This window comes from Sarcophilus harrisii, chromosome 2, assembly GCF_902635505.1.
Source record: "Sarcophilus harrisii chromosome 2, mSarHar1.11, whole genome shotgun sequence".
Classification (NCBI taxonomy): domain Eukaryota; kingdom Metazoa; phylum Chordata; class Mammalia; order Dasyuromorphia; family Dasyuridae; genus Sarcophilus; species Sarcophilus harrisii.
Window position 1 is genome coordinate 148619786 of NC_045427.1, and position 27178 is coordinate 148646963.

Here is a 27178-nt window from a genome sequence, read left to right on the forward strand (position 1 = left end):
ATTTTCTTCTTCCTGAAATCTTTGGTAATTTCAGTTGCTCCCCTGCCCTTCTCCCTTTCATTCACTTTCTGACTCCCTTTTTTTAAAATTGTAGTTTCTTTGGTGAGTAGATTTAAAACAATTCAGCCTCCTCCGATTCTTGGAAATTCATGGTTCACCTGCCTAAGTATCTGTCCCAATCGACTTTTAGGTCATTAGAATTGGCTCCCACTGGACACTGTACTCTTTCCCTGAGGCTTGGGGTATGGGACAACCTTCCCATGCTGCATATGCAATGTCTTGAACTAGCATTGTATGCTACTCTTCTCTGTTCCTTAGTTCTTCAGCCTAGTACTGGTAGTTTTGAGCTTTGCTTACTATAGGATTGTCTACACTGGCACCAATTCTGCTAGTTTTACAGTGTCAAACTTTGTTTTGTGGACCTTTAAATAAAGAAACTTCATAACCCTGGGTGAGGGGGATAAATGTCCTCAGTTGCCACATCTGGCCTGCGGGCCGTAGTTTGAGGACCCCTGCGGTCTAGACACTGGAAGTTCAGAGCTTTAACTTTTTTGCAACATTGTTTTATAGAATTGGAGCCTCTGGCAAGTTTTTATTCCTGAGGGTCTGTGGCTATCTAATTTCTATAATAGCTAGAGCAAATTTCTGCGGCCTGGAGCTGGAGTTTCCATGGCCTGAAAAGAGGGAAGGGGGACAAGAATGTGGAGCTGATCTTGTCTTAAATTGGTGTCATGTTCTTTGGTCTGTTAGTGTAACCTCACTGCTGGTGGCAAGAGACATAAGGGAAAAGGCACTGAATGAACTTGAGGTCAGTGAACACCAATTTTTAAAAAAAATTATAAGTGACATATGAAGAAAGATGCTATCTGAATCCAGTAAAGAACTTAAAAACAGAAGTATGTACAGAATAGTTTTACATACATACGTATATATGTATACAAATATACATATGTATGTATTATATATATATATATATATATGCCATCTCTAGGTGGGAGGGAGAGGTAAAAAAGGAAAAAAAAAGAAAGTTACATGATACTTTATTATGTGTTTAAAAGAAATAGCAAGTTGTATACAATAGATGAGCATTTTTGTGTATTTGTGTGTTCTGTACCCTCCATTCTAAAATGTTATGTAAATGCTTGTTTTATTTCTTAAGTTCTGAATAAAAATTTTTTTTAAATCTTAAATTTTTATTTTAAAATTTTATTTAAAAATTTTTAAATAAAAAATAAAATTTCAAAACAATTCTGGATCTTCTAGACCATGAAGACGATTGAAATTGCATTATTTTTGTTGCATTATTTCTATTTTAGAGAGGCTGAGAGTTCATAGGGATCAGAAAAAACTGTCTAGATCTCCATCTTGTTACTGATTAGCCCATGGTATTCTCTTTAAGAATTTCAAGACATAACTCAATTTCATATTCCAGTTCAAAGACCTTAAAAATCTAAACTCACTTCTCAGAATTGGAGAAGGCTTGTCCCTGTGAACCAGAACTTCCAAGATCTCAGTTACTTCTCAAACTCCATATTATGTTTGCCTATACTTTGAAGTTAGTTGTTTATTGTATCCTATCCAGAGAATTGAAACTCTCTGAGAACAAGAATTTATTTTGTTTTTGTCACTGTATCCACACAAGATAGTATATAAGACTATATATCATGGATAGGACACTCAGGATAATATCTTATACACATATAATAAGTCTTGGCTAAATGTTGAATTAAATTTAATGGTTACCAAAGGGATCTAAAAATGGGAAAGTTACTTTGTAAGCATTCCAGTTCAGAACTCAATTACTCACTTCATTCTAGACTTTGCCTTTTCTTAGTCTTTAATGTAACATTCTTTAGTGTCTGCGATTCAGGAAAGATCTGTAGTCCCTTAATACCTGTTCTTTTCCTGAGTGGATGCCCATCAGTTGGGGAATGGCTGAATAAGTTATGGTATGTATGAATGTTATGAAATATTATTGTTCTATAAGAAATGATTAGCAGAATGATTTCAGAAAGGTCTGGGTAGACGTAGATGAACTGAAGCTAAGTGAAGTGAGTAGAACCAGAGAATATTGTATGCAGCAACAACAAGATTATGTGATGATCAACTATGATAGACATGTTTCTTTTCAACAATGAGGTGATTCAGGCCAATTCCAATAAACTTGTGATGAAGAGAGCCATCTGCATCAAGAAGAGACTGTAGATCACAACGTAGTATTTTCACTTTGTTCTTATTGTTTGCTAGTTTGTCTTTTTCTCTCTCTTCCCCCCCCTTTTTGATCTGATTTTTCTTGTGCAGCATGATAAATGTAGAAATATGTTTAGAAGAATTGCACATGCTTAATCTACATTGGATTACTTGCTATATAGGGAAGAGAGAGGTAAGGAGTTAGGAAGAAAAACTTGAACACAAGATTTTGCAAGGGTGAATGTTGAAAATTATCTTTGCATATATTTAAAAAAATAAAAAGCTATTATTATTTTAAAATATCTTTTCCCTTTTACCTCTTTTCAAGCAAGTTCTATTGCCTTCATGAGGTACTAAAGATATCTCACACATATTTGATGCTTTGCTGGATGTGCTGGTAAATCAAGTCACATGATTTAAACATATTAAATTTCCCACTTGCTAATTGTTCACTAAGAAATGGCGTAAGAGACCAACTCTTCCTAGAATCCTATCCTGAATCACCATTAGGTTTTCAGAGGATTCTAGAAATTATGACATTCTGGTTCTTAAGAAAGAACAGTCTCTACCTGGTAAAGTTTTTTATATGGCAGTCAATATATCTAGAAAATTTGGTACCATCCATGTATTCAACTTATCAAATTCAGGAAACAGCAGATTTAATTTTCCTCAAATATTTGCAATTGTACATAATGTTCCTGTGTTCCTGAATTCACAGATAATTAAGAGATTGCTCAAATGGATTTCTTCTCCTCTCTACATTAGCAATGGTTATTCTGTAACAGGAAATCACTTAATTCTATTTTATATAACATCCTGAACATTGTTGACATTCTACAACTTTGATTACAGATGAGAAATAAAATATGTTACCAAGGAAATCAAAACAAATTGATATCTGAGATAAAAATCCAAAACATTACATTTCTTTCTCTCTCTCTTTTGAATAGCCTTTTATTTACAGGTTATATGTATGGGAAACTTTACAGCATTGACAATTGCCAAACCTCTTGTTCCAATTTTTCCCCTTTTACCCCCCACCCTCTCCCCCAGATGGCAGGATGACCAGTAGATGTTAAATATATTAAAATATAAATTAGATACACAATAAGTATACATGACCAAACTGTTATTTTGCTGTACAAAAAGAATTGGACTCTGAAATATTGTACAATTAGCCTGTGAAGGAAATCCAAAATGCAAGTGGGCATAAATATAGGGATTGGGAATTCAATGTAATGGTTTTTAGTCATCTCCCAGAATTCTTTCGCTGGGCATAGCTGGTTCAGTTCATTACTGCTCCATTGGAACTGATTTGCTTCATCTCATTGCTGAGGGTGGCCAGGTCCATCAGAATTGATCATCATATAGTAGTGTTGTTGAAGTATATAATGATCTCTTGGCCCTGCTTGTTTCACTCAGCATCAGTTCATGTAAGTCTCTCCAGACCTTTCTGAAATCATCCTGTTGGTCATTTCTAATAGAACAATAACATTCCTTAATATTCATATACCACAATTTATTCAGCCATTCTCCAACTGATGGGCATCCACTTAGTTTCCAGTTTCTGGCCACTACAAAGAGGGCTGCCACCAACATTTTTGCACATGTGGGTCCCTTTCCCTTCTTTATGATCTCTTTGGGATATAAGCCTAGTAGTAACACTGCTGGATCAAAGGGTATGCACAGTTTGATAACTTTTTGAGCATAGTTCCACATTGCTCTCCAGAATGGTTGGATGTATTCACAGTTCCACCAACAATGTATTAGTGTCCCTGCAAAACATTACATTTCTCAAACAGATAGGATTCTCAACCTTTCCTCCAATCTGGAGGAAGAGGTGCTTTTTTCCCTTTTACGGTTCCATTGAAGCCATATATTATCATACTTTGCTTTTCTGATCCTGAGTAATCTTAGCTTCAAAAGCTTTCTTCTCTAGCATTTTAAGATTATTCCTAATTAATTTCTATTATCAAACATGAATAGATCTTTCTCTTTTCAAAAAAAAAAATTTTACTTGATCTTGAAGCCCCTCAATCTCTACATTAATTCTTTTCTCTCACTGACAAACTTCTCAAACAAGGAACATATGACAAAAACTAATATTTACATTCCACTTGAAAGTTACAAACTACCTTATTCACAACAATTATTAAATAGGAGCGCAAACATAATTATTATTACCATCTTATCAAAGAGAAAATTGAGTCTGAGAAGTCTAGTGACTTATCTGTCATCACAGAACTTAAAAACATTAGAATCAGGTCTTCATCTCATATGTCTTGGTTTCACGTACCATGCTCTTCCCCCAAAATATGTGTCACATTACCTAATATGCACTACTTCCATTTTCTTGATAACTCTTCTATATTCCTTTCAATCTGAGTTCCAGTTCCCCAAAACTAATGAAACTGTATTTTGAAAAGATCAATAATGATTTCCTTCTTGTCAAATCTAGTACTTTTTCTTAGTCCTTTTCTTAATCTCATTCTCATTCTCAATGTGGCATTTGGAAATATTGATTTTCCGGACATTGTTCTATGTTTTTCATTTTCCAATTTCTCCTTTTAATTTCCTTTGATGGTTCATTTCTCTCTTCTCATCACTTAACTTTCTGTTAAGTGTGTCCTTGATCTTTTGCCGTTCTTTGTTTATATTTTCACTTTCCTGAAGCACTGGAATCACCTCTTGGTAGATTATTCCCATATATACATATATAAATACATATGTATGTGTGTCTTCTATTTATATGCATGTAAAATATGCAAGAAGATCTAAGATTAAGCTAATACCTTGTACCTGTATCTTTTATCTCCTTTTGGATAAGCATATCCTTTGAAGCAAAGCTTCTAGATCTTGGGATGGGTCAGCATTTTCTATCTGCCCTAAAGAAACCACTTTTATCTGTTTCATATACTAGGCAATGTCTATCTCCTGTTACCAGCTCAGTCGGTAACTGTTGGGATGTGGAGAACTTGCACTGCAAATAAGAACAATCCTTTCTTTGACTCCCATCTCCTGCTGTGTGTAGAGGGTCACAGTGAGTGGGGAGCTCTGGGTGAGGTCTAAGGCCCTTCAGCCCAGAGGGAACCTGCTGAGTGTCTGGTTTGGCTCCCCATCTCCCCTAAGGGCTCTTGGCCTTCCTGAGAAGTTAGGGGGCAGTGATAACCTGTGTTGTGATTGAAACAAAGTGATACCAGGTGGAAGAGTGATACTAGGTGGCAGACTACATACAATAGGAAATTGTTTATGTGGTCCCACATGCACAGTATATACTTAGCTCATGTCCAGTGTTTTTTATTACTTAAGGGTATGAGGGTATAAAAAGGGGAAAGTCCTTGAAATAAACGGACTCCATTTTTCCACCATCCTCAGGAGTCCCACCTCATCACTTTTCTACTAGGAAGGTATATTTTAATCACCCAGGTGTGGGGCTCCAGAAAGCAACGGTACGTTTTGTCCTGCTTATCCACTTCTTCCATCATTCAATACCCTCTTTTTCTTTGAGGTTTATACTTTTTAACTCTACCCCCAATCTAAAAACCCTAGTAACTATGGTCTGTAGACTCCCATGTCATTGACTTTTCTTTCTCAATGAGTTTGATAGCTAGTTAATATTTTTTTCTATCCTCCCCAATTCCTGCCCTCACACTGCCATCAACATACATATTGATTCTCTCTCAAATATTGTAACCACTAGGTTCTCCAACCTACTAACTTCCTATGAGCTATTACTCCACCCTACCTCAATCATAAACAAAGATAGTCCTTTCCTTTGTCTGGCCATTATCTACAAAAGTACCACTACCAAGTTAAGAATTCTGAAATTCTTTTATCCAATCATAATCTATTGAATTTTTAAACTTCTCATTGCCTTACATAATCCTAACTTTTCGTCCTCGACTTCTCAGTTCTCTCTTGGATTATCTCCTCTACACTAGTCTCTCTTTCCTCTTTCCCCCAGTCTTGATTCTTTGATGAGCTAATATTCAATTCTACATTGCCTTCATCTCTTGAACCCCTAGCAGTCTTATCATATTGTTGTTTATGCTCCACTGAGTCTCAAATTTGGTTCACTCCTATATTCCTGACCAAAATAGAGAAAATTATATGACCATTCTAACTGGATTCACTATAAATTAATGCTATACAACCTCAATTGGCCCCTCATGACTTTAAGGCAATCGTTTTATACCTTTCTTATTAACTCACTTTCTCACTTTCCATGGTGACTCTTCCAAATCTTTTGGTATCTCATCAAACTTCCCATGGCTCCTCCTTCCTCACTCTCTCAGCTGAGAGAGCCTTGCTTCATAATTTGTAGAAAAAAATTGAGGCTATTCACTGTGAGCTTCCTCTTCTCCCCTTCTTTTTTATTACTCAGATGCTTTCTGATACTTTCTACTTGTTTATTCCTCCTGTCTTATATGATGAAGTAGCCCCAGCTCTTACCAAGATCAACTCTTTTATTTCTTCAAATGATTCCATGCTATACTATCTCTTCCAAAAGATAGCCCCCTTTGTTATCTCAATTCTCATTTATCTTCAGTCTCTTCTTATCTACTGAACACTTCTCTAGTGCCTAAAACATGACCATGTTTCCCCCATCTTCAAAAAATGCTCATTGATCAACTCATCTCTGTTGCTATCTTATATTTCTTTTATGCTTTGTAGACAAACTCCTCAAAAAGCTTATTTAGAATAGATCCCCTTTCTTTCCTCTCATTGTTAACCCCCTACAATCTTATTTCTGATCTTATAATTCCATCAAAACTATTCTCTTCAAAGGTATTAATGCTCTTAATTGCCAGATTCAATGATTTTTTCCTCAGTCTTTATTTTTGACCTTTCTGTTGACACTGCTAATTTGATACCGTTAATCACTCTCTTTCCTTCTTAATGCTCTCTTCTCTCTAGGTTTTCCTCTTACTTATTTGACTACTTCTTATCTGTCTCTTTTGCTGGATCTTCTTCCAGATCATTCCTTCTAATGTAATTGTTCCTCAGGGTTCTGTCCTGGGCCTTCTTCTCTTCTCCCTTTATATTACTTTACTTAATTCTCTCACTGAATTAATTACCATACCTATGCAAAAGATTTTTTTAAATTAAAGCTTTTTGTTTTTCAAAACATACGCATAGATAATTGTGCAACATTATCCCTTGCAAAACTTTGTGTTCCAGTTTCCCCCCCTTCTTCCACCCCCCTTCCCTAGATGGCAAGTAGTTCAATATATGTTAAATATGATAGAAATATGTTAAATCTAATATATGTATAATACATAAGTATACATTTATTGTGCTGTACAAGAAAAATCAAATCAGAAAAGAAAATGATGAAGAAAATAAAGTGCAAATAAATGAAAACAAAAAGAGTGAGAAGGCTATGTTGTAAACCACACTCAGTTCCCACAATCTTCTCTCTGGGTATAGATAGCTCTTTTGATCACAAGACCATTGGAACTGGTCTAACTCATCTCATTGTTGAAAAGGGCCACATATATCAGAATTGATTATCTTATAATATTGCTGTTCCCATATACAATGATTTGGTTGTGCTCATTTCACTTAGCATCAGTTCATGCAAGTTTCTCTAGGCCTCTCTGAAATCATCCTGTTGATCATTTCTTACAGAACAATAATATTCTATAGCATTCATATACCATTCTCCAATTGATGAACATCCCCTCAGTTTCCAGTTTCTTGCCACTACAAAAAGGGCTGCAACAAACATTCTTGCACATGTGGGTCCTTTTGCCTCCTTTAAGATCTCTTTGTGATATAAACCCAGTAGAAACACTGCTAGGTCAAAGAGTATGCACTCTTTGGTATCAAACTCTTTGGTATGAAAATGATTCTTAAATTTATCTATCCTGTTCCAAATTATCTATTTATCTAATATCTCATCTCTCCAATTGTTACTCAACAATTGGCATCTCAAACTAGATCTCCAATAGATATCTTAAACTCAAGATACCCAAGACCCCAAATCCTCTCTTTCTCATACCTTTCTTATTAGTGTAAAGGGCAAACTCAACCTCAGACTTAAAAACTAGGAATCATCCTGAATGTCTCATTATCTTTAATTCCCTCTCCCTTGCTCCATATCCAATCTGTTGCTAAGAACTGTAAGTTTACTTTTGCAACATTTCTCTTTGTAGCATCTCCTTTCCCCTTCTCTTCTCTGATACTGTCACCACACCAGTGCAATTCCTCCTCACCTCATACCTGTATCATTGAAATAGCATCTGCCTGCCTTAAGTTTCTCTCTACTCTAATCTATCCTCCTTTCACTTATTAAAATGATTTTCCTAAAGCCAAGGTCTGATCATGTCACTTCCTTACTCATTAAACCCTATTGGCTTCCTTTTGCTTACAGGCTCTGTTTGACCTTCAAAACTGTTCATATCTTGGCTTCCTTGTACCTTTCTCCTCTTCTTATGCTTTACTCCCTGATAGGTACTCTGATCCAGTGACACTGGCCTCCAGATTGCTCTACAAACAACACATTCCATCTCTCATTTTGGTAATTTTCACTGGCTGTCCTCCTGGAATGCTTTTTTCTTTTGCTCTGACTCTGGTTTCTTTTAAGTCCCAATTAAAATCCCACCTAGTCTCCCTAGACTTTCCCATTTTCCCTTAACTCTGTTACTTCTTTTCTGCTTATTATCCTGTCTTTTTCTTGGTTGCTAAACTGTTACCATGTTGTTTCTTCTATTAGACTGTGGGGTTCTTGGACTATTTTTTAACTTTTTTTTTGTTACTTAGTAGAGAACCCGAAACATAGCAGATGCTTAATAAATGTTTATGGATTTACTGACTGCCTTTCATCAATCACTTTTCTCTGTTTTTCTTTACTCTGTTATACTTTACTTAGGAGGAAAAGCTAGACTAATGGTAACTATTGGGCATAAGAATCTGAAAAAAGTGAACCTGTCAATGCAAGATTATATTTGCATGACCTGTAAGAAAGAAAATCAGGAACTGGTGGGAAAAAACAAAAAACAAATAGTCACTGGCGATCATCTCTTTGGAGGAAGAGAGACTGAGACTAGATATAGCTCAAAAATACATGTATGATATATGAAATAATAACAAATCTATATGAACAGCTAAGATTATGTATGAGCATATATGCATGTGTAAGACTAGATAAAAGATTCAGTACTTGCCTTTGTAAATCAGGGAGGTAGAGGGGAGAAGTTAATAATATAGATGGGATGAGATGACGGGCACTATATACCCAATTCTCATTTAAGAAACATGTGATGGAACAGCTAGATGACACAGTGGGTAGACCACTGATGCTGGAGTCAGGAGAACCTGAATTCAAATTTGCCCTCAGACACTTAACATTTACTAGCTCTGTGACCATGAGCAAGTCACTTAATCTCAATTGCCTCGAGCAAATCTCGCTCCAAAACCAAAATCAAAAACCAGTAACAACAAAAATATATGTGATATAGTGAATAAAACTGACCCTGGACAAGTCATATAATAACTCTGTCAGTTTCTTTATTCTCAAATGCAAATAACAATAGCACCTGCCTTCCAGGATTGTTGTGTGATAAAATAAAATAACATCTGTAAAGTACTTTGTGAATCTTAAAAGTGTTATATAATACTACCTAATTTTTTTTCTTTTTTTGCTCAGGCAATTGGGGTTAAGTGACTTGCCCAGGGTCAAAAAGCCAGGAAGTGTTAAGTGTCTGAGACTAGATTTGAACTCCTGATATCAGGGCTGATGCTCTATCCACTGTGCCACCTAGCTGCCCCAATACAAACTATTCTTTAAGTAAAGTTCCCTTTAAAAACAGTTGGGTTAGGTGTATTTTGGTGGAGGTGGGGCTAGAAGGAGACAGAAATGATAATATCTGGAGGAATATGGTTGATGATGGCGATTTTCCTAATATCACAAGTATTACCATTCAACACTCCTTTCTTTTTCTATACATACATGAAATAATTACAAATAGTTCGACTTTGACTTCGACATTAAATCAATGTATACAATGGAGTGTGTTGTTTGTAGAATATATGCATTGAAGTGGCTGGGCTGAAACTGTATGGAATCTGGTATCTGGAGCTCTCTATCAAGGTATACTTTCACTTGCAACTGAACTAAGATAAACTAAAAAAAAAGAAAAGAAAAGAAAAGATTTGGACACTGAAAAGAGAGGCAGGGGGTAAGGAAAAGACATTCATCTTACATACAGTTTGTTATTTCCAAGTATGAAAAAATGCACTGATTCTTACAGGATGGGGAAAATCTACACATGTCCCACAGGGAAGATCCATGCAAACAAGTTGGTCAGACAGAGTTGAGGAGAAGCTTTCACTACAATTCCAAAATCTGCATGGAATTACATTAGAAATGTCTTGCACTCTGTCTTGAAGGACCCAGGTGTTAAGACCATTCTCAATCACAGGCCCATTATTAGGAACCAGGGACCAAGGTGACAACTCAGCCCTAGGGCAGAGAAAGGTAACACTCTCCCAGCCCAGGAGTTTTCACCTCCAGCTAGGGAAAGAAAGGGAGGGGCTGCCCAGAGGAAGCCATATAAAAGGCCTCAGCAATCCAGTCTTTCTGTCTTTTGCTGCCAGAGCTCAGGGGAAAAGGCCAGCATTCTGCTTCCTGTCAAGAGGATCTGAGAAAGAAGAGATCAGAAGCCTGGAGACATGGATGTCAAAGAGTTAATTGAGAGCTTCAATGCAGAGCTCACTTGCTCCATCTGCCAGCGCTACCTCACGGACCCAGTGACTGTCGCTTGTGGTCACTGCTTTTGCAAAGGCTGTCTGAACCAGGACGAGGAAAGCTTCACCTGCCCCCGGTGCCTAAGCGTCCTCCGCTGCAGAAGTGACTTGAAGATCACCAGAAGCCTGCAGAAACTCTCTCTCACTGCCCAATTGCTCAGACCTCATCTACTGCGGACCCTCTTGGATCCGACACCCTGTGAGCCATGTGAAGAAAAAGAAAAGCTCCCCTGTGAAGAAGACGACGGAAGCCTCTCTGCTTCCTGCCCATCAGCCCCGGAGCACAAAGATCACCAAGACCTTCCCTTGGAAGGGGCTGCTGAGAAGTGCCAGGGGAAATTCCACTAGACACGGAGCACCTTTCAAGGAGAACATATCCTCAGCTCCAGCTAAAGCCCCGCTCAGGTTCTGCTCCAAAGACATCTCCCAAAAGGGAAAATGGTCAATTTGCCTACAAAATAATAGCTCCACTTTTCTCTGGTGGCTCAGAACTGGAAATCATGGGGATGCAAATCAATCGGGGAACGACTACACAAGCTACGCTATAGGATGATTGCGGAAGATTAATGGGCTAGAAACAAGGAGCAGAAGAATCCCATTTTCGTAAACGGTGGAAAGACACAACCTGATACCAAGTGAAGTGATCCCAACCAGGAGAACTGGGGACATATTGACAGCAGCTTTGTCTGATGAAGAACTATGCAGGACTCTGCCATTCTTGGCCATTCCATGATTCAGGGCAATCCCAAAGACTGTTGATGTACTCCAGAGAGAAAACTGAGACTGTTTGAATACAGACTGAGCCATAGTAGTTTTCCCCTTTTTTCTTTCATTCTTTCTCATGTTATTTAAACTTGAGTCTTCTTGTACAAAATGATTGCAATAAAAAGCTTTTACTGATTGCACATGAATAACCTCTACCTGATTGCTTATAATCTCAGGGAAGGGGGGGGTGGGGGACGGGAAAGGAAGAAGGGAATAAGAAAGAGGGAGCAACAGAATCTAGAAATGAAAATGTAAAACAAAAGCAAACTATTAAGAAATTGTTTTAGCATGTCTTTTGGAAAAAATTATGTATATATGTATATAAGTAAAACGAACTTCTTATTTATTTATATATACATGTATTATATATATATAAGAAGTTCGTTTTACTTGTAAATGAGAAAAAATAAGATACCGTTTCAAATCAATGATCTGGAGTAGGAGAGGGAAGCCCATTCCAGTATCTTTGCTGAAAAAAAAAAACCAAAAAGAAGATGATAGGAAAAGAAAATACATACAAAAACATGGCAACAACAAGACTATAGGAAGATCAATTCTCCTGGAGGTGGATCTCTTCAACAAAGAGAGGATTTAAACTAGTCCCACTTGTCCACGGATGAACAGAATCAGCTACACTCAGAGAAAACTGTGACAACACAGTGTGGAACACAACATAGCATTCTCACTCTCTCTGTTGTTATTTGTTGCATTTTGTTTTCTTTCTCAGTTGTTCTTTCCTTTCCTTTTTGATCTGACTTTCTTATGCAGCAAGATAACTGCATAAATATGTATAGAATTTAACATGAATTTCAACATAATGTGAGGGATATAGAAGACCCTTACCCAAAATGATTACTCAGAGATCACTCAGTAGAAGGCAGAAAAATTGTTTATTGAAAACCTCCGGAGGATGAGCCATCCCATCGCGAGATAAGAAAGAGAAAGCTCGCGGTAGGAGGGCTAAAGAAGTAGTAAGATACATAGCTTTTATACGAGAAATTACATCACAAGTAAGAGAGCATTGAGAAGGGGAGGGGGAAGCATCTAATTGGTTGTTGCTATTTGGGGAGATTGGAATGGAAGGTTTCTGTTTCCCTGAAATCTCCTGATTTCAGGGAAACAGAAAGTCAGGCCTTCAGGCTTAATCAAGCAGACAGTGGTCCAGCTAATAGACTAAATATCGATAAATGTCAAATACCAATAAATGTCATCAGCTCAAGTTAAGTAAATATGTTTCTAGCTGGCCAAGGCTCAAGTAGATATAACCCTGCACATATTATACAGGTCATAGGGGAAACACAGAAATAATGAAAATAAAATACAGAAAAAGAATTCACACATTCCTGTAAGTTCTTCACCTTATCTCTCTCTATTCCATACAATTCCCCCCTTCTAATATGTAAATGATTTTTATCATATTTCTATGGAGAACTTACACACTGTTCAAAATCAGTTAACATATCTATACATTGTTTATCAAGTACACAATCAAGATCATCCCTCTCTAATACATTCCAGTCTTTTCTCTGAAGAATCATCATTTTAATAGCATCTCCTGTGTGCAATATTTTGATAGGAAACATTGAACTATTTTGATTACTAATATAATTATACAGGGTAGACATAGCAGCAACAGGATAATACCACTGATTGTAATAAGTTCATACCATAAAAATTGCTTCCACCAATTATCTTAGAAACAGTCATCACAGAACAGATTGGCATTTGGCAAACATAAAAATACAAAGATAAATAAACAAAGATGAGAATCTAGGGAAACTGAGGCACAACATTACACACTCTCCTTCTGAATATTTGAATTATTGAATGATCTCCCCTAGATACCTGGGAGGTCTCAGGACCATAATTTTGGCCAATCCAATGTGAGGCAAATAAATCAAAATGAAACTAGAAAATGCTAGGACTTATGGCAAGGGCAAGTCTCTTCCTGACAACCCCAGAGTTATCAGCAGTAAAAAGGCCCTCATCTCAGCCAGAGAATCCAGTTTGAGATGGACAGTTCACTGTGTTAGGTGGCCTTCAGTCATTTGTGCACTTAACTCAGCTTCTGCTTATATAGGGAGTAGCAGGGCTCAAGACAGTAATGCTGCCCATTCAGAAGAGCACCCCACTCCAAGGGAGAAGGGTGAGACTTGGAGTAGCTCCACCTGTCACCACCCAAAGGGACAGACAGGGCTGCTACTAGAATACAGATTTCTGAGCAGAGCTATCAGAGCATGCACAGTTAGCCCATGAAGGCAGGCAAATCCCAAACTTTAGAAGCTTGATCTCAAAACTGCAATGTTATTAAAAATGCTAAGATATCAATAAAGAAACTGGGCTTACAGGGTTGGAGACTGCCCGTCCCAAGATAAGTATCTATATCTTGTAGATTTCCTAAAACAAAACAAAACAAAACAAAACAAAATAGTCCCAAAAGCTGAGTCTGCCAGGGCAAGTCCACAGAATAAGGGGTTTCAAAGCTAAAGCATAGTAAAAACTAAAAGGACTGCTTAAAGACTTCCAATTCAATCTGAATTGGTGAGATGGGGGTAGGGCAGAAGTACCTAAGGCAAAGTGAATAGAAAACTAAGGGTTTCCACTCTTTTAGGTATTTTGAGTAAAATCTACCAGTTTCCCTAGTTCCCTATCTCTTCCTCTCCTTTTTTTTTCCTCATGGAAAGGAATCATCCAAAAGAAAAAAAGTAAATAGTCAAATCACCATCCATATATAAATCCCAAAAGTGAATTAAAGTTCCTATACATAACAGACTAGTATAGGAGGTGTTTCCTAAAAAAAAAAATAAGTCAAATCAAATCAAATCCCTCAAACAATTACATATTCTGAAGTGAACATAGATATTATAAACATATTATAACTTCCTTAACAGCAACAGTTACCAATTTTAATAATTTCCATCCCAAATCTTAAACACACAGTAATGTTTGCATTTTTTTCTGTCTCTAGTAATAGAGTTGTAATTTTAACAATAATTCATCAACCACTTTCTCGCTTCCCTCATATCAGTCCAAATTACATCAGGAGCATGGGTGATAGTCTCCATCTTAGCTGCTTCGGGCTGAGAAATGGGCAAAGGCTCTCAATCCATGCAAGGGTGTGGGTGTGATGTCAATCTAAATTTCAGATGAGCCGATCCATGTCTCAGAAGAGATTCAATAATCTGTAATTTGACCAAAATCTAGAATAACAAAAAAAAAAAAAAAAAACCCAAATCTAACAAGGTTAGAACAGTCTGGAGCTGCAACAAGTGGGGAGGCCAGTATAGATTGGCCAGCAGTTCCTATGTGAAGGAATAAGTTTGCTTCACAGGACAAGCAGACGGCTATAGTCCCAATAAATAGCAGTTAGGTTTCACAGACCATTGTTAATTGTCCTCTTATCATTTAGAAACATTTTTAAAATAAAACAAAATATCCAATAACAGACATGAAGGCTAAATACTATTTGCCTAAGTATTTAGGATATAATGATTACATATAACCAAATTGGAAACATCAAGGAATGAAATATTTGAATTGCATTAACAGTTCTTATTAACTATTGTTCTGATCATAGAAATTAGTCACAGGAGGAAAAAAATGCAAGAACATAACTATAACATAATATAAGCAGTTAAAACTCAATCTTCAGCACAGCAGAGAGTAGAGCTTTAAAACTTCCAAATAGCATTAATTACAAGCCCAAAGAATTTTATCTCCAAAGTTTCAGAGAAATCCCAAACACATTTTTACCATGACCTTATATCAGTAACAGTAAGAAATTTATCCCAGAAAATTCATACAATTCTTACATACTCAAGTAGATGTTACATCTTGAATAAATTGAATATTATGCCAATCATTTTGCTTTTAAAATACCCAATACACAGAAAAATCCCAAACTACATATTGTTCACAACAAAAACATTTTCAAAAGGAAGAAGGCAAAAAACTATTATCCTTGGAGTCCCTTTCAGATAATTGGCATCAATACAATTCATTAAAACTTTCTATTTTCACATAAAAAAAACTGAAAAGTTCTTAAAAACATCAATTAAGCTTTTTGAAATAACCCTTTCAAACTATAGATCACATTTCTGATCATATTCTTTAATATTCATAACCATTATTTATCTAAAGAAACAAATATTCAATCAATTAACATCTTGTAAGAGTTGCTTGCCCCTTTAAATAATCGTTTGTTTTCTTCAGCCAAAGGAACCAAGCGGCTGTGGCTTTCCACTGCGGTTCTGCTGCTCTCCCTCCCACAAAAACACATCCAGTCTCACAGCTGTCTCTCTGTGACTACCCTTTCCAACCAGTTCCTTCTTTTTCCCACTGATTTCTTCTTGAAATCATTTGCTTCTACTAATCAATCCTTCTTAAATCATCTTCATTCTCTTGTCCCATCTCTCTGTCTCTCTTCTCCCAATGCCTACTTGCTCAAAACTTATCACATACTTTAAATACTCCCAAACCAATAATCCTTCTGACAAGATGCTCTATTTAAACTATTAATTGCTTTTGTAAATCAATCTCTTTTCCCTTATCTTTAAATCACCTTTATTTTTAAAACTTTAAACTTCAAGATTCACAATTAATTTTGAACCAAATTTCATAAAACTCATAATATAGTTTACAAATTACCCAATACTTTTAAAAAGCAACATTCCATTTAAGTAGGGAGATACAAACACAAACCCCCCCCCAATAATAAAAAAAAGTTTTTCTCTTCAGTTGTAAAGGCCACAATATTCAAACAATTCTTAAGATTTTACACTCAGAATAAATCTAACATGTGCAAATAAAATTATTTCCCCCAATTTCAATTTTATTTCAATTTCAAAATTATAGTACTTCTTTAAAATATAGTAAATTTCCAAAACTCTTAATCAAATATTGCAGACAAACAATTACCCAGTTTAGTCTTCTTAAACTTTCTGCTCTCTAATTCCATGAAGGCAAACTTACTAATAATGATTTTTCTTTCTTCTTCTGGAAAATTTTTCTAGAAGTATGCCTAGTTTTCCCACAGGTCCAACAGGTCAGAATGTCCCTGTGTTCAAATATTTACTTCTTTTACTCTATTTTTAAAAATCCCTTACAATATTTGCAGTTTCTTATTTCCAATCTTAACACACACACCAATTTAAAGTTATTTTTTAATTAACCAGTACTTTAGCTTGTGAAATTTCCTAAAATCTACCTAGATACTTTATTCCCACATCTTTTCTTTAGTAACCAGGAAAGAGTTAAGCACCAATCCTTGCTTTACCTTGAGAATTTTTTTCTCTGGCCGAGTCCTGATAACAGACTCCTTGTTTACAAGAGTAATAGCCACTGTTCTTCTATTTTCTCAAAACTTTCCAAACTTTCAATCTATGTTTTTATTTTTTCCCTTCTTTCCCCAATCCTGCAAAGTCACTGCCAGAGACAGAGGAAGAGAAAGAGAAAAAAAGATTTTCTTTTCTTGAGAAGCCCAAAACTAGTTCCCAAATTCTAAGACCAACACATTCTAAGCCACTCTGAAAGAATTACTACTCTGAATGAATTCCAACTCCCAACAATTCAGTCTGATATTTTTCTGAGCCTATAACACAGAGGCTGAATTCTTATCTCTTATGAGCTTTCTAACTTTTAACACAGAACAAAGGCAATGCAAAGCAGACGTACACACAGACATTCACAAAACTCCATTTTCACCTTTTACATACAGATTTAAGTCTGACATACCCAAATAGTCCTGGGATATACATCCTCCCAGTTTTCTTCCATTTTATATCTGGGAAGTTCATTCCAGTCTTGAATTCCCTAGCTAATGTCCTGATACAAATATGTGGACTGCTTCTATACCACCCTGGACCCGGTCCAGGTGTCTGCGGAGGGCCTACATTATCCTCACGACCCCACAGCCACCTGAGAGCTTCCTTAGGAAAAGTCCTTTATTGTTGGGGTCAACAGCAGTCCACACCAAAAATAAATGTAAGAGGGCTAATCCCTCAGGGTGTCCCTCAACCCAGCCAATAAACCCCCAGACTTCCCAAGAGCTTTACCTCAAAAACATATGTTTCTTTTCAGGCTGTAAATGCCGGCCATCAGAACTCTACTTCCTTCAATCTTCAATTCTGCATTCCACTGAGTATCCCTGCTTCGGGTCATTGTCTAACAAGGAAGTGAGGCTGCCCACCCAGAGCCAGAGACCATGGAGAAAACTACTCTGTGGGCGCCTGTCACTATTTGGGGTGCACATAGCCGTCTCCTCCAAAGACCCCATCCCAGATGAGCCCCCAACTGTGAGGGATGCAGAAGACCTTTACCCAAAATGATTACTCAGAGATCACTCAGTAGAAGGCAGAAAAGTTGTTTATTGAAAACCTCCAGAGGATGAGCCATCCCATCGCGAGATAAGAAAGAGAAAGCTCGCGGTAGGAGGGCTAAAGAAGTAGTAAGATACATAGCTTTTATACGAGAAATTACATCACAAGTAAGAGAGCATTGAGAAGGGGAGGGGGAAGCATCTAATTGGTTGTTGCTATTTGGGGAGATTGGAATGGAAGGTTTCTGTTTCCCTGAAATCTCTGGATTTCAAGGAAACAGAAAGTCAGGCCTTTAGGCTTAATCAAGCAGACAGTGGTCCAGCTAATAGACTAAATATCGATAAATGCCAAATACCAATAAATGTCATCAGCTCAAGTTAAGTAAATATGTTTCTAGCTGGCCAAGGCTCAAGTAGATATGACCCTGCACATATTATACAGCTCATACAGAAAAAGAATCCACACATTCCTGTAAGTTCTTCACATTATCTCTCTCTATTCCATACAATACATAACATTGGTTATGCATTGGACTACTGTCAGCTAGGGGAGGGAGTGGGGAAAAGGAGGGGGAATTTTGGAGCAAAAGGTTTTGCAAGGGCCAATGTTGGAAAAATTACCCATGCATATGATTTGTAAATAAATAAATAAAAAGAAAAAACCCAAATAGGGTCAGAAGAGATAGACAAGCATGAAAGAGCTCAACAACAATACATTCGTGATATATATCATAATAATAAATCTGTATTAAGAGCTAGGGTCATGTATGAGCATATATGCATGTGTATAATCACAACCACAAACATACTTAAATAAATATGTGTGAGCTGCTAAAAAAATAAACATGGAATATATACATTGAAGGGGCTGTGCTTCAACTGTAGGGACTCTGGTATCTGGAGCTTTCTAACAAAGGTATACTTTCACTTACAATTGAACTAAGACAACCTAAACTAAAAAAATAAAAAAATAAAGTTGGACACTGAGGAGAGAGGCAGGCTGTAAGGAGGAGACATTCATCTTACACAGAGTTTCTTATTTTCAAGTATGAAAAAATGCACCAATTCTTATAGGATGGGGAAAATCTACACGTGTCCCACAGGGAAGGTCCAGGCAAACAAGTTGGTCAGACAGTTGAGGAGAAGCTTTCACTACAATTCCAAAATCTGCATGGAATTACATTAGAAATGTCTTGCACTCTGTCTTGAAGGACCCAGGTGTTAAGACCATTCTCAATCACAGGAAATTATTAGGGATCAGGGACCAAGGTGACAACTCAGCCCTAGGGCAGAGAAAGGTAACACTCTCCCAGCCCAGGAGTTTTCAGCTCCAGCTAGAGAAAGAAAGGGAGGGGCTGCCCAGAGGAAGCCATATAAAAGGCCTCAGCAATCCAGTCTTTCTGTCTTTGTTGCCAGAGCTCAGGGGAAAAGGCCAGCATTCTCCCTGCTGTCAAGAGGATCTGAGAAGGAAGAGATCAGAAGCCTGGAGACATGGATGTCAAAGAGTTAATTGAGAGCTTCAATGCAGAGCTCACTTGCTCCATCTGCCAGCGCTACCTCACCGACCCAGTGACTGTTGCTTGCGGTCACTGCTTTTGCAAAGGCTGTCTGGACCAGGACGAGGAAAGCTTCACCTGCCCCCGGTGCCTAAGCGTCCTCCGCTGCAGAAGTGACTTGAAGATCACCAGAAGCCTGCAGAAACTCTCCCTCACTGCCCAATTGCTCAGACCTCATCTACTGCGGACCCTCTTGGATCCGACACCCTGTGAGCCATATGAAGAAAAAGAGAAGCTCCCCTGTGAGGAAGACGACGGAAGCCTCTCTGCTTCCTGCCCATCAGCCCCGGAGCACAAAGATCACCAAGACCTTCCCTTGGAAGGGGCTGCTGGGAAGTGCCAGGGGAAACTCCACTAGACACGGAGCACCTTTCAAGGAGAACAAACCCTCATCTCCAGCTAAACCCCTGCTCAGGTTCTGGTCCAAAGACATCTCCCAAAAGGGACAAAATGGCCAATTTGCCCACAAAGGGAAATAGCCCCTCTTTTCTCTGGTGGCTCAGAACTGGAAATAAAGGGATGCAAATCAATCGGGGAACGACTACACAAGCTACGCTATAGGATGATTGTGGAAGATTATTGGGCTAGAAACAAGGACCAGCAGGATCATTTTCGTAAACGGTGGAAAGAAACAACTTGATGCCAAGTGAAGTGATCCCAACCAGGAGAACTGGGCACATATTGACAGCAGCTTTGTCTGATGAAGAACTAAGCAGGACTCTGCCATTCTCAGCCATTCTATGATCCAGGACAATCCCAAAGACTGATGATGAAGCGTATTCCAGAGAGAGAACTGAGATAGTTTGAATACAGACTGAGCCATACTAGTTTTCGCCTTTTTTCTTTCATTCTTTCATGTTATTTAAACTTGAATCTTCTTGTACAAAATGATTGCAATAAAAAGCTCTTACTGATTGCACGTGAATAATCTCTACTGATTGTTTATAATCTCAGGGATGGGGGGGGGCGGGAAAGGAAGAAGGGAATAAGAAAGAGGGAGCAACAGAATCTAGAAATGAAAATGTAAAACAAAAGCAAACTATTAAGAAATTGTTCTAGCATGTCTTTTGGGAAAAATTTTATATATATATATATATATATATAGTTCGTTTTACTTGCAAATGAGAAAAAAAATAAGATATCGTTTCAAATCAATGATCTGGGGGAGGAGAGGGAAGTCCACTCCAGGCTCTTTGCTGAAAACCCCCCCCCCCAAAAAAAAAGATGATACAAAAAGATAATGCTGGATGTGGGAAAACTGGGACACTGATACATTGTTGGTGAAACTGAATGGATCCAACTATTCTGGAGAACAATTTGCAACTACATTCAAAAAGTTATCAAATTGAGCATACACTTTGACCCAGCAGTGTTTCTACTGGTATTTTATCCCAAAGAGATCTTAAAGGAGGGAAAGGGACCCACATGTGCAAAAATGTTTGTGGCAGCCCTCTTTGTAGTGGCCAGAAACTGGACACTGAGTGTCCATCAGTTGGGGAAAGGATGAATAAGCTATGGAATATGAATGCTATGGAATATTATTGTTCAGTAAGAAAAACAATCAGCAGGATGATTTCAGAGAGACTTGGAGAGCCTTACATGAACTGATGCTTAAGTGAAAGGCTCAGAAACAGGAGATAATTGCACATGGCAACAACAAGACTATAGGGAGAACAATTCTCCTGGACGTGGATCTCTTCAACAAGGAGAGGATTTAAACTAGTTCCACTTGTCCAGTGATGAAGAGAATCAGCTACACCCAGAGAGAAAACTGTGACAACAGTGTGGAACACAACATAGCATTCTCACTCTCTCTGTTGTTATTTGTTGCATTTTGTTTTCTTTCTCAGTTGTCCTTTTCTTTCCTTTTTGATCTGGTTTTCTTATGCAGCAAAATAAGTGTATAAATATGTATAGGATTTAAAATGAATTTCAACATACTTAACATGTATTGAACCACTGTCAGCTAGGCAGGAGGTGGGAGAAAGGAGGGGGAATTTTGGAACAAAAGGTTTTGCAAGGGCCAATGTTGGAAAAATTACCCATACATATGATTTGTAAATAAATAAATAAAAAGAAAAAACTCAAATAGGGTCAGAAGAGTTGGACAAGCATGAAAGAGCTCTACAACAATACATTCGTGATATATGTCATAATAATAAATCTGTATTAAGAGCTAGGGTCATATATGAGCATATATGCATTTGTATTGTATAATCACCACCACACACATACCTAAATAAATATGTGTGAGCTCCTAAAAGAAGAAACATGGAATATATACATTGAAGGGGCTCATGCTTAAACTGTAGGGACTCTGGTATCTGGAGCTCTCTTTCAAGGTATACTTTCAATTACAATTGAACTAAGACAATCTAAACTAAAAAAATAAAAAATAGAGTTGGACACTGAGGAGAGAGGCAGGCTGTAAGGAGAAGACATTCATCCTACAGACAGTTTCTTATTTCCAAGTATGAAAAAATGCACCAATTCTTATAGGATGGGGAAAATCTACACGTGTCCCACAGGGAAGGTCCAGGCAAACAAGTTGGTCAGACAGTTGAGGAGAAGCTTTCACTACAATTCCAAAATCTGCATGGAATTACATTAGAAATGTCTTGCACTCTGTCTTGAAGGACCCAGGTGTTAAGACCATTCTCAATCACAGGAAATTATTAGGGACCAGGGACAAAGGTGACAACTCAGCCCTAGGGCAAAGAAAGGAAACACTCTCCCAGCCCTGGAATTCTCACCTCCAGCTAGGGAAAGAAAGGGAGGGGCTGCCCAGAGGAAGCCATATAAAAGGCCTCAGCAATCCAGTCTTTCTGTTCTTTGCTGCCAGAGCTCAGGGGAAAAGGCCAGCATTCTGCTTCCTGTCAAGAGGATCTGAGGAGGAAGCGATCAGAAGCCTGGAGACATGGATGTCAAAGAGTTAATTGAGAGCTTCAATGCAGAGCTCACTTGCTCCATCTGCCAGCGCTACCTCACGGACCCAGTGACTGTTGCTTGCGGTCACTGCTTTTGCAAAGGCTGTCTGGACCAGGAGGAGGAAAGCTTCACCTGCCCCCGGTGCCTAAGCGTCCTCCGCTGCAGAAGTGACTTGAAGATCACCAGAAGCCTGCAGAAACTCTCCCTCACTGCCCAATTGCTCAGACCTCATCTACTGCGGACCCTCTTGGACCCGACACCCTGTGAGTCATGTGAGGAAAAAGAGAAGCTCCCCTGTGAGGAAGATGACGGAAGCCTCTCTGGTTCCTGCTCATCAGCCCCGGAGCACAAAGATCACCAAGACCTTCCCTTGGAAAGGGCTGCTGGGAAGTGCCAGGGGAAACTCCACTAGACACGGAGCACCTTTCAAGGAGAACATACCCTCAGCTCCAGCTAAACTCCACTCAGTTTCTGGTCCAAAGACATCTCCCAAAAGGGACAAAATGGCCAATTTGCCTACAAAGGGAAATAGCCCTTCTTTTCTCTGGTGGCTCAGAACTGGAAATAAAGTGATGCAAATCAATCGGGGACCGACTACACAAGCTACTCTATAGGATGATTGCGGAAGATTATTGGGCTAGAAACAAGGACCAGAAGGATCATTTTCGTAAACGATGGAAAGACGGAGACAACCTGATGCCAAGTGAAGTGAACCCAACCAGGAGAACTGGGGACATATTGACAGCAGCTTTATCTGATGAAGAACTATGCAGGACTCTGCCATTCTCGGCCATTCCATGATCCAGGGCAATCCCAAAGACTGATGATGAAGCGTACTCCAGAGAAAACTGAGACTGTTTGAATACAGACTGAGCCATAGTAGTTTTCCCCTTTTTTCTTTCATTCTTTCATGTTATTTAAACTTGAATCTTCTTGTACAAAATGATTGCAATAAAAAGCTTTTACTGATTGCACATGAATAACCTCTACCTGATTGCTTATAATCTCAGGGATGGAGGGTGAGGGTAGAGAGAGAAAGAAGGGAGGAGGAAAGAGGGAGCAACAGAATCTAGAAATGAAAATGTAAAACAAAAACCAAGTGTTAAGAAATTGTTTTGCCATGTCATTGAAAATATATATATATACTAAATATAAATTAATATAAATGTATATATAAACATATATATAGCACATATATAAATATATACATATACATATAAGTATATATGTTATATATGTGTTTATATATACATATATATGTATATACACACACACACACACATAAGAAGTTCTTTTTACTTATAATTGAGAAACACTAAGATATCTTTTCAGGTCAATGATCTCGAGAAACAAAGGGAAGCCCACTCCAATATTTTTGTGGAAAAATCCCAAAAAAAATCACAGGAAAAGATAATGCTGAATGTTGGAGGGGATGTGGAAAAAATGGGAAACTGATACATTGAAGGTGGAACTGTGAATGGACGCAACCAATCTGGAGAGAAATTTGCAACTACGCTCAAAAAGTTATCAAACTGAGCATACACTGTGACCCAGCAGTGTTGTTACTGGGCTTATATCCCAAAGAGATCTTGAAGGAGGGAAAGGGACCCACATGGGCAAAAATGTTCATGGCAACCCTTTTTGTAATGGCAAGAGACTGGAAACTTAGTGGATGTCCACCTATTGGGGAATAGCTAAATAAGTTGTGGTATACGACTGTTTTGGAATATTACTGTTCTGTAAAAAAAAAAAGGATCAGCAGGATGATTTCAGAAAGACCTACAGAGTTACATGAACTGGTGCTGAGGAAAATGAACAGAACCAGGAGATCATTATGCATGGAAAAGCAAGACTATAGGGAGATTAGCTCTCCTGGACGGGGCTCTCTTCAACAACGAGCGCGTTGAAAATAGTCCCACTTGTTCAGTGATGAAGAGAATCAGCTAAATCCAGAAAGAAAACTGAGAAAACAAACTGTGGAACACAACATAGCATTCTCACTCCCGCTGTTGTTATTTGTTGCATTTTGTTTTCTTTCTCAGTTGTTCTTTTCTTTCTTTTTTGATCTGATTTTCTTGTGCAGCAAGGTAACTTTAAAAATATGTATACATGTATTGGATTTAACATGTATTTCAACATACTTAACATGTATTGGACTACTGCCAGCTAGGGGAGGGCGCATGTGGAAGGGGGGGGGTAATTTGCCTACAAAGAGGAATAGCCCCTCTTTTCTGTGGTGGCTCAGAAATGGAAATCAGGGGGATGCAAATCAATGGGGAAGGACTACACAAGCTACGCTAAGGATGGAGGGTGAGGGGAGAGAGAGGAAGAAGGGAAGAGGAAAGAGGGAGCAACAGAATGTAGAAATGAAAATATAAAACCAAGTGTTAAGAAATTGTTTTGCCATATCATTGGGAAAATTTTATATATATATATATATATATATATATATATATATATATATACGTACATATATATTTATATTTATATATACATATAGTATATATGTGTTATATATGTTATATATATGTTTATATATACATATAAGTATAAATGTTATATATGTGTTTCTATATAGATATATATACATGCAAGAAGTTCTTTTTACTTGCAGTTGAGAAACACTAATATATCCTTTCAAATCAATGATCTGAAGGAGAGGGAAGCCCACTCCAGGATCTTTGCTGAAAAACCCCAAAAAGAAAATGACAGGAAAAGATAATGCTGAATACCACAGGGGATGTGGGAAAGCTGGGCTACTGATGCAATCCTAGTAAGTGGTGGACCTATCCAGACATTCTTAAAGGCAATTTGGGACTACATCCAAAAGACAAGAAAATCAGATATACCCTCAGCTCCAGCTATTCCACTGCTCAGGTTCTACTCCAAACACATCTCCCAAAAGGGACCAAATGGCCAATTTGCGTACAAAGAGTAATTGCACATCTTTTCTCTAGTGGCTCAGAACTGGAAATGAGAGGGATGCCCATCAATTGGGGAATGAATACACAAGCTATGCCTATGACTGTGGAATATTATTAGGCTAGAAGCAATGAATAGCAGGATCATTTTAGAAAAACATGAAATGAAATACATGAATTGATGCAAAGTGAAGTGAACAGTACCAGGAGAATTTTGAGCAGTGCCATCTCCTAATCAAGAACTATGCATACCTTAGTCATTCTCAGCAATTCCATGATACAGGACAAATCTAAAGATTAATGATGAAGCCTACTCTTCACCTCCACAGGAAGAATTAGTATTGTTTGAATACAAACTGAACCATTTTTTTCATTTTCTTTCTTTCATTCTTTTACTTTTTTCAAAAAATGTGTCTTCTTGCTCAAAATGATTTCAATTGAAGGGTTTTATTTGCATATGGATAATCTATATCTGATTGCTTAAAACTTAAGGTTAGGGGCAGGAAGAAAAAGAAAGGGATAGAGAAGTCATCATACAGAATTTGAAAATGAAACTTTAAAAAGTAATACTCAAGAATTAAGGAAATTGTTTTGGCATGTAATTGGGTAAAGGTAAACTATTATATATTTAAAACAAGAAATTCTTTTTACTTCTAATTAGGGAAAAAATTAAATGTCCTTTCAAACCAATGATCTGGAGAAGGAAAGGGAAACCCACAAAAAATGAAGTCAGGAAGAGCTGGACAAGTGTGAAAGTGCTCAACAATAATATATTTACTATTTGTGTAATAATATTATCTACATGAACAATTATGGCATGTATATAATATAAACATGTATACATTCTCATACAGACAAGGATAAATACATACATATGTATATCTATACATATACACATATAGGATTCTACAAAAAAAAAACATGGAATGTATATATTGAAGGGGCTCTGCTGAAACAAAAACATTTTGTTGGATTTTTCTATTAATATTTTTAAATGCAATTAGACTAATGCAATTTAAGGGAAAAAGCCAACATTCTTTCTCTTCTTCCTGGGAAGAGGATCTAAGAAGAAAGTGATCAAAAGTCTAGAGACATACATGCCAATGATATGGGGATTCTGTGAAGATTCTGTCAGTATAAAGTAAAATGTTCCATATTACCCAAAGATGTAGGGACTAGGAGGCTGCATATGTGGTAATGATGCCCTTCTCTGAAATTCATATTTTCTCTTCCAGCTCATTTTATTCATGAGGAAATTGATAATCAGGGTTAAATTATTTGTTCTGTGTCACACAGCTAGTAAGTGTCTGAAGCCATACTTGAACTCAGGTCTTCCTTGCTCCATGATGGTATTCTATCCAGGTTGCCACTTAGCTACCTGCTCCTTTTACTTGTCAACTATTCAAATATTTTAGGGCAGAATAATACAGTAGAAAGAATGATAAATTTTGTCTCAGAGGATCCAAGTTCTGATATCATCCCTGCCACTTATTTTGTAAATAACTTCCTGTGTAAATAACTTATTATGAACTTAGACATATTTTGTATCTCTTTGCCCACACCTTTCATCAGTAAAAATAAAGGCCTAGGACTACATAGTTTCCGTTATCCTTTTCATTGCTAACCCTATACTAAAGTCTGTTTCCCTTAGTCTTGTGTTCAAGCCCCACATGCTAAATTATTTCAATTGTTTCCTTGTATGAAAGCATCTCAAGTATCCTTGCCATATTAGTCAATGTCTTCTAGATGCA